At 39.8% G+C, this 7,355-nt stretch overlaps 1 pseudogene; it reads right to left on the reverse strand.

The window, feature by feature from the left end:
* Positions 1–3,931: 3,931 nt before the first annotated feature.
* On the reverse strand, positions 3,932–4,128 carry LOC107126671 (serine palmitoyltransferase small subunit A pseudogene; annotated as a pseudogene).
* Positions 4,129–7,355: the final 3,227 nt, after the last annotated feature.

A 7,355-nucleotide genomic window follows, 5' to 3' on the forward strand; every position in this document is an offset into this window, starting at 1 on the left:
TCTTGCTATGTTACCAGATATTCTTGTTTCTTCTTTTGTAAATTGCCCATATACATCATTGCCCTATTTGTTATTAGCTTTAGGATGAGGCAAAAAGCTGAAATATAATCCATATAGTATGTACAGACCATTGGCATTGTAAGAAAAATTCATTGGTATTTATAACCAAAAAATATTTACATTCTTTCCATAAGTTGACATTCTGGTCTATATATTTCAGAACGAAGCTAACATTTACAGAACACCAATTACTGAGCACATTTACTCTTTAAAACAGCCCTATTTATTTAATTCTTATATCTTCATTTCACTTCAGAGGTAGCATTTAATTTTCATGAAAATTCTGAAGTTATTTAATATTCTGCCTATTTTTACAAGTGCAGAAATCAAGGCTCCACGGGGCTCAGGGTCACAAATGATTTAAGTGGTGGGACTGGGATTTAAACCCAAGACACCCCAAGTCAAAAGTAAATTATTTTTCTCTTTTCTCTAGATGCCATTGCCTAGGTCAGTGCTCTGGCCTATCATCTGAATGTTTGTATCCTCCTAAAATTTATATGTTGAAATCCTCACTCCCATATGTGATGCTGTTAGGAACTGGGAGCCCTTGGGAGGTGATTGGGTCGTGAAGGCAGGCCCTCGTGAATGATCAGCGTTCTTATGAGAGCTGCCCCCAAAAGCTCCCTCACCTCTTCCGCTATGTGAGGACACAGCAAGAAGGCACCATTTATGAACAAGGAAGTTGCCTTTACCAGACACCAAATCTGCTAGCACTTTGATCTTGGACTTCCCAGTCTCCAGAAATGTGAGGAATAACATTGCTATTACCTGTAAGTCACCCAGTTGTGGTATTTTGTTACAGCTGCCTGAACAGACTAAAGTAAGCAGTGATTCTCTCTTTTTTTCCCCCCACATTTCAAACCTAAGAGGGCGTCTGAATTCTGGAACCCTATCCTTAACTCCCTTCCCTTCCATTCTCAACAAACATCTACCATTCCACTTCCAAAATCCAAAGAGTATCAGGATCTCTGGGCTATCAAGAAGATTGAGAATATGACAAAATCCATGTTAGCTCATTTATTTTAGAAACTTTTCTTTGTGTGTGGTGTGTTTTAAAATCTGAGTAATGGTTTAATAAATCCAGAATTGGAATAAGTAGAAGCGTAAGCAAATCTAGGATGTTTTCCTCTTAATAAGTTACTCCTTTGGGGTCTGAAGCTTATATAATTTTAGAAGCTTTTTAAAATAAAAAGAAGACAAGAATATTTATCAAAATTAGGTTTGAGTGAGTGCTGATTTAAAGTGAGAAAAGAAATTGCTACCAATTACACATTTTAAAAATATTTAACTGCCACAAGAATCACAAAATTAAAAAATATATATATATTTTTGGTACTTAATTGCCCTGACACCCCTATAGAATTATGCCTTCATTTTTTTGGCTCTGTATTCTTGGGTCACGACTTCATATAACAAAGATTTTTGTAGTATTTTCTATCAAGAGGGTACATATAAAGATAGATTAGTCTTTCCAGTAGCATGGTTGATCAAACTTGTTTTTCATTAAGAATTTGGAAAAGTTTCTGTGAGCTTCATAACTCGTTATTTGTACTATCACATAAATGCTTGGGATTATAGTCAGTTTTAGGAGATTTCCATCAAATTTTTATCATATGTGAACTCTAAGATTTCAGAGTATTTCTAATTTGTTTTCTTTGTTGTTACTGTTCAATGACTAATCTTTTTTTCTCTTTGAATTTAATGAATTTACATCAAAAAATTAGGTAGTCATTTTGCATTTAAGGAATAAAAATCTTTAAAAAAAAATACAAAGAATGAAAGGATTTTAGCCAAGTTTACACTTCTTTTTGCTATAATTTTTAACAACAATTCATCTCATCATAACTTAATGCAATGTGCAAGTGCAGCGCCCATTACAATCATTTAACTAAATTTAAGGAAGTACGTTGTTAATAGTGGCCCTCAGAGGAAACAGATTTATCTTCTTTTAAAAACTCTATGGTATATAAACATTACATAATAATGCTACTCAACCACCTCTTGCCTCAAGAATCATTACCCGGCCAGGCCCAGTGGCTCACGCCTGTAATCCCAGCACTTTGGGAGGCTGAGGCGGGCAGATCACAAGGTCAGCAGTTCGAGACCAGCCTGACCAACATGGTGAAACCCCGTCTCTACTAAAAATACAAAAATTAGCCAGATGTGGTTGTGGATGCCTGTAATCCCAGCTACTGGGGAGGCTGAGGCAGGAGAATCACTTGAACCTGGGAGGTGGAGGTTGCAGTGAGCTGAGATCCAGCCTGGGCAACAGAGCAAGACTCCAGTCTCAAAAAAGAACAAAACAAAACAATAAAACACAAATACTTTAATGGTTTTAAAGCAAAGTCTGTTAGACTCTAGATAGCTAAAACTATACTCGTGAGTTCAAACTTACAGAAAAGTACCTCTTAATAAAATATCTTTTGATATAGGTAGGTTTTTGTTTTTTTGGGTTTTTTTGTTTTTGTTTTTTGTTTTTTTTTGTTTTTTGAGAGGGAGTCTGGCTCTGTTGCCCAGGCTGGAGTGCAATGGCACTATCTCGGCTCACTGCAAGCTCCACCTCCCGGGTTCATGCCATTCTCCTGCCTCAGCTTCCCAAGTAGCTGGACTACAGGCACCTGCCACTATGCCCGGCTAATTCTTTGTATTTTTTAGTAGGTACAGGTTTCACCGTGTTAGCCAGGATGGTCTCGATCTCCTGACCTTGTGATCCCCCCGCCTCAGCCTCCCAAAGTGCAGGATTACAGGTGTTAGCCACTGCGCCCGGCCTCTTTTTTTTTTTTTTTTTTTTTGAGACAGTCTCACTCTGTCACCCAGGCTGGAGTGCAGTGATGTGATCTCGGCTCCACCTCCAGGTTAACACCCATTCTCCTGCCTCAGCCTCCTGAGTAGCTGGGACTACAGGCGCCCATCACCACGCCCGGTTAATTTTTTTTGTATTTTTAGTAGAGACAGGGTTTCACCATGTTAGCCAGGATGGTCTGGAGCTCCTGACCTCGTGATCCACCCGCCTTGGCCTTCCAAAGTGCTGGGATTACAGGTGTGAGGCACCGCGCCCGGCAAGTAGTTCTTTTAAGTAGTTCTTAATATCCTCCCTCCCCATGCCCCTATCCTAAATCTTATATTGTTCTTACAAAACTTTGGTCAAGAGTAAAAATATATCCAGGCAGATGTATATGTCATACAATAGCAAGAACAGTAAAACCCAACTAATGACTTTGGGTTTTAAAAATAGAAGACGATTAAAATGTACTCAAAGGTACATTAAGAAAAGCTTTCATGGGGGTAATATTGAAACAGTCACAAAGGTTAAGAAAATAGTGATATTGCCCAGGCGCGGTGGCTCACGCCTGTAATCCCAGCACTTTGGGAGACCAAGGTGGGAGGATCACCTGAGGTTGGGAGTTCGATACCAGCCTGACCAACGTAGAGAAACCCCATCTTTACTAAAAATACAAAATTAGCTGGGTGTGGTGGCACATGACTGTAATCCCAGCTACTAGGGAGGCTGAGGCAGGAGAATCGCTTGAACCTGGGAGGCGGAGGTTGTGGTGAGCCGAGATCGCATCATTGCACTCCACACTGGGTAACAAGAATGAAATCCGTCTCAAAAAGAAGAAAGAAAATAGTGATATCAAAGTACAAATGGCTTCAATGTTAAAATAGACAAAACTACTATGCAAAAGCTTCTTTTAAAATGAAAAATAAAGAACACAACACATGAGTCAGGGTGGTTTTCCTGTTCTACTCATGAATTTTAGTCTTTATATAAGGTTGCTTAGGTTGACATCTAGAAGGGTTTCTTATCGGATCTGATGGTCTCATTCTAACTTCGTAGGGTGGGTCTTCCCCAGGGAACTTCTGATCTTGGTTATTGTACAATTTCAAAGTAGTGCAATATCGCCATGATGTGCTGGGGCATGAAGATGTATCCTGAGTACCAATGGAAACCAGCGTGGAATTGAACACCGTCTGCTCCCCAGGCTGCAGCACGTAGAGCATTGTGACCAGCAGGTATTGATAGTAGAACCAGGACATCTACTTCCAGGCTCACACCAGCACCATCCCTGCCAGGTGCCTCCTGCGATGAGGTGGCATTTCAGTCTCTCAATGACTAATCTTAAATATGCTTTGAATTGATGGCACTCACTATTAACTAATTTGTGGTCAACGTCCTCTTTCTAATGGTGTATTATGGTTTTTATATTATCTTTGTCAATATAAACATTCCTGTCTAATTACAAATTTAAATATTTAAAAAATATATTCATATAACGCATTCTTTTTATTGATTAGATCATTAAATAATATAAAAGTCTATTATTTCTATTAGCAATTTCTCTTCCTTTTAATGATTTACTAATTTTGAATGATCCTTTTTTTTTTTTTTTTTTTTTTGGAGACAGAGTCTCACTCTGTCGCCCAGGCTGGAGTGCAATGGTGTGATCTTGGCTCACTGCAACCTCTGCCTTCCAGGTTCAAGCAATTCTCCTGCCTCGGCCTCCTGTGTAGCTGGGATTATAGGTGTGTGGCACCATACCCAGCTAATTTTTGTATTTTTAGTAGAGAGGAGATTTCACCATATTGGTTAGGCTGATCTCGAACTCCTGACCTCGTGACCTGTCCCCCTCGGCCTCCCAAAGTGCTGGGATTAGAGGCCTGAGCCACTGCGCCCAGCTGGAAATGATACTTTTTTTAAAAAATATTTTTTAGAGACAGGGTCTCACTCTGTTGCCCAAGCTGGAGAACAGTAGAAAAATCATAGCTCACTCTAGTTTTAAATTCACAGGCTCAAGTGATCCTCCTGTCTCAGCCTCCTGAGTAGCTGAGACTATAGGCACACACCACAGTGCCAGGCTAATTTTGAAATTTTTGGTAGAGATAGAATCTCACTATGTTGCCCAGGCTGGTCTCAAACTCCTGGCCTCAAGCAATCCTCCTGCCTCAGCCTCCCAAAGTGTAAGAATTACAGGCATGAGCCACCACACCTAACTGTTTTTTTGTTACAGTTTACTTCTAAATATCAGAATTATTTCTTTTTCTTTTTTTTATTTTTGAGATGGAGTTTCACTCTTATTGCCCAGGCTGGAGTGCAATGGTGTGATCTCGGCTCCCCGCAACCTCCGCCTCCCAGGTTCAAGTGATTCTCCTGCCTCAGCCTCCTGAGTAGCTGGGATTACAGGCATGCACCACCACGCCCGGCTTATTTTGTATTTTTAGTAGAGATGGGGTTTCTCCATGTTGAGGCTTGTCTCAAACTTCTGACCTCAGGTGATCTGCCCACGTTGGCCTCCCAAAGTGCTGGGATTACAGGCATGAGCCACTGCGACTGGCCTTAGATATCAAAATTATTTCTATTGACTTTATATGTAAATCTATGAAAAATAGTTTTATTGTATAGCACAAAAACATAGCCGCGTACACTGCATCTGTATGTGCATTCCCAGTAGGAGAGAACTTCCTTTCAATTAGGTGTCAGTAGAAACTAAATCCTCTGCCACAATTGATTGGAAAGAATTTTCCACAGACAGCTTCTGGTTCCAATCCATTTCCAACCTTGCAATTCCTCTACTAGGGTCTCGATGTATTCATATTGTGATTTAACCTGTAGATCTGCCCCTTTATGTTATGACACCTGGTGAGTTTCCACAGTGGGCTGTTGGTATCTTCCTGAAAGCCATTCCTATAACAGCATTCAACCTGAAAGAATGTATCTCCAATTCTACTTGCCTTAGCTGCCCCCCTCCCCAAAATGCCTGCAGCCCCTCGAATGCCACTTGATATAAGGAGAAGTTGGAGTACAAAGAGACAGCAGTCTCACCTATTGTGACTACAATATCCCACTTGTACAAGTTTTGCCAAAACATATGGCAAGTAAATACATTGCTAGGGTTCCTCCTAGCAAATTGAGGGGCGGTGAAGCTTGAGCTTCATGATAAATCCACCTCTAGAGTTTGGGGAGGGAATTACTACTTGGAGAACAAGAGACAGGTGGGCCAGTGGAGAGTGAAGATGCAATCTGGTTCTGCTATGTGGCTCAAATACTGTGACTCTCTACCCTTAGAACATCAGAGTCTTCCAACTCCTTGACATGGGATCTAGTGTGGGAACTCAATCAGGGCCTGTCTTAGACTAAATGAAGTAAGAAAAAAAAAATCTTTCCCATCATTTGTTCATTTTCTTGCCCCTTTCACTTCTTTAGGGTTCACTTTTCCTTTTATCTCTTTCAGTTGTATAGTGCCCTCTGGAGATTTTCCTTCCTTCCTATAAAAGTTTGCTCTTGGTAAAGGCTCAGATATTTGCCATTCATTCATTCATTCATTCATTCACAAATGTTTATTTTGCCTATACAAAAGATTAGGCACCATTTTAGGCACTTAGTCATTTACTAGGGATAAAGCAGTGAAAAAGACAAAAACATCTCTGCCCCACAAAAGTTATAGTCTGGAGATATTGCGACAGAAAGTAAGCCAGTGTTCATGTTAGCATGGCCAAGGTTTTAGTACCATATTAGTGTTCCCATGGAAATTTGCATTTGAGGTCATTTATCTCTTGTTAAAGGAGTGTCTTTATTTCAGAATTAACATAATTTCAGTCAGCAGGCATTTGGGGAAGTATTTCAGATGGGGAAGGAATACTTTCCCAATTCCTTGGAGCTTTCCATTTTTATTATGTACAAAACTGGTTTTGGTGTACACAAATTAGGCTGGCCATCCTCCAGCCCCCGCCGCTCCATTTGAAACTGTATTATTATTGTTAGAACCTCTAGAACAGTCTCTAGTCTCTTGACCAGGGCACCTTGAGGACTGTTTTAAACTGTACACTATGTTGTATCTACTTATTTTCTTCAAAAGGTCCCATGTTAAGGTTAAGTATGACCATGGTAGATCTCTGTTTCTAATAATTTAGATCATTTTTCTTGGTCTTATTCAAACTACTCCACATGATGACAGTGTCTTAGGCTTAGTGCTAAACATTTCATAATACAGTCATTCACACTTTAGAGGAAGTCCTCTTACTTCTATTACAATGCAGTTGCTCATCTTTTCACCCATTTGTCAATATTATGTTCTTTCTTTGTAAAGGCAATTTTTAAAATTTTCATTATTAGCACTAGGTGGAAGTTCTTCATTATTGGCAACTTGTATTAGTTACGATTTCTTGATGTGTATGCAACAGAAAATTTAAACTGGCTTCTAAAGTAAGATAATAGATGGCTCACAAAGCTGAAGTCCAGAGGCATTTCAGGCTTTAAGGTTGATGGAGTCATGTGCTGTGGCTCCATTTCCTGGCAG

Source organism: Macaca fascicularis, chromosome 1 (genome assembly GCF_037993035.2).
Source record: "Macaca fascicularis isolate 582-1 chromosome 1, T2T-MFA8v1.1".
NCBI lineage: Eukaryota > Metazoa > Chordata > Mammalia > Primates > Cercopithecidae > Macaca > Macaca fascicularis.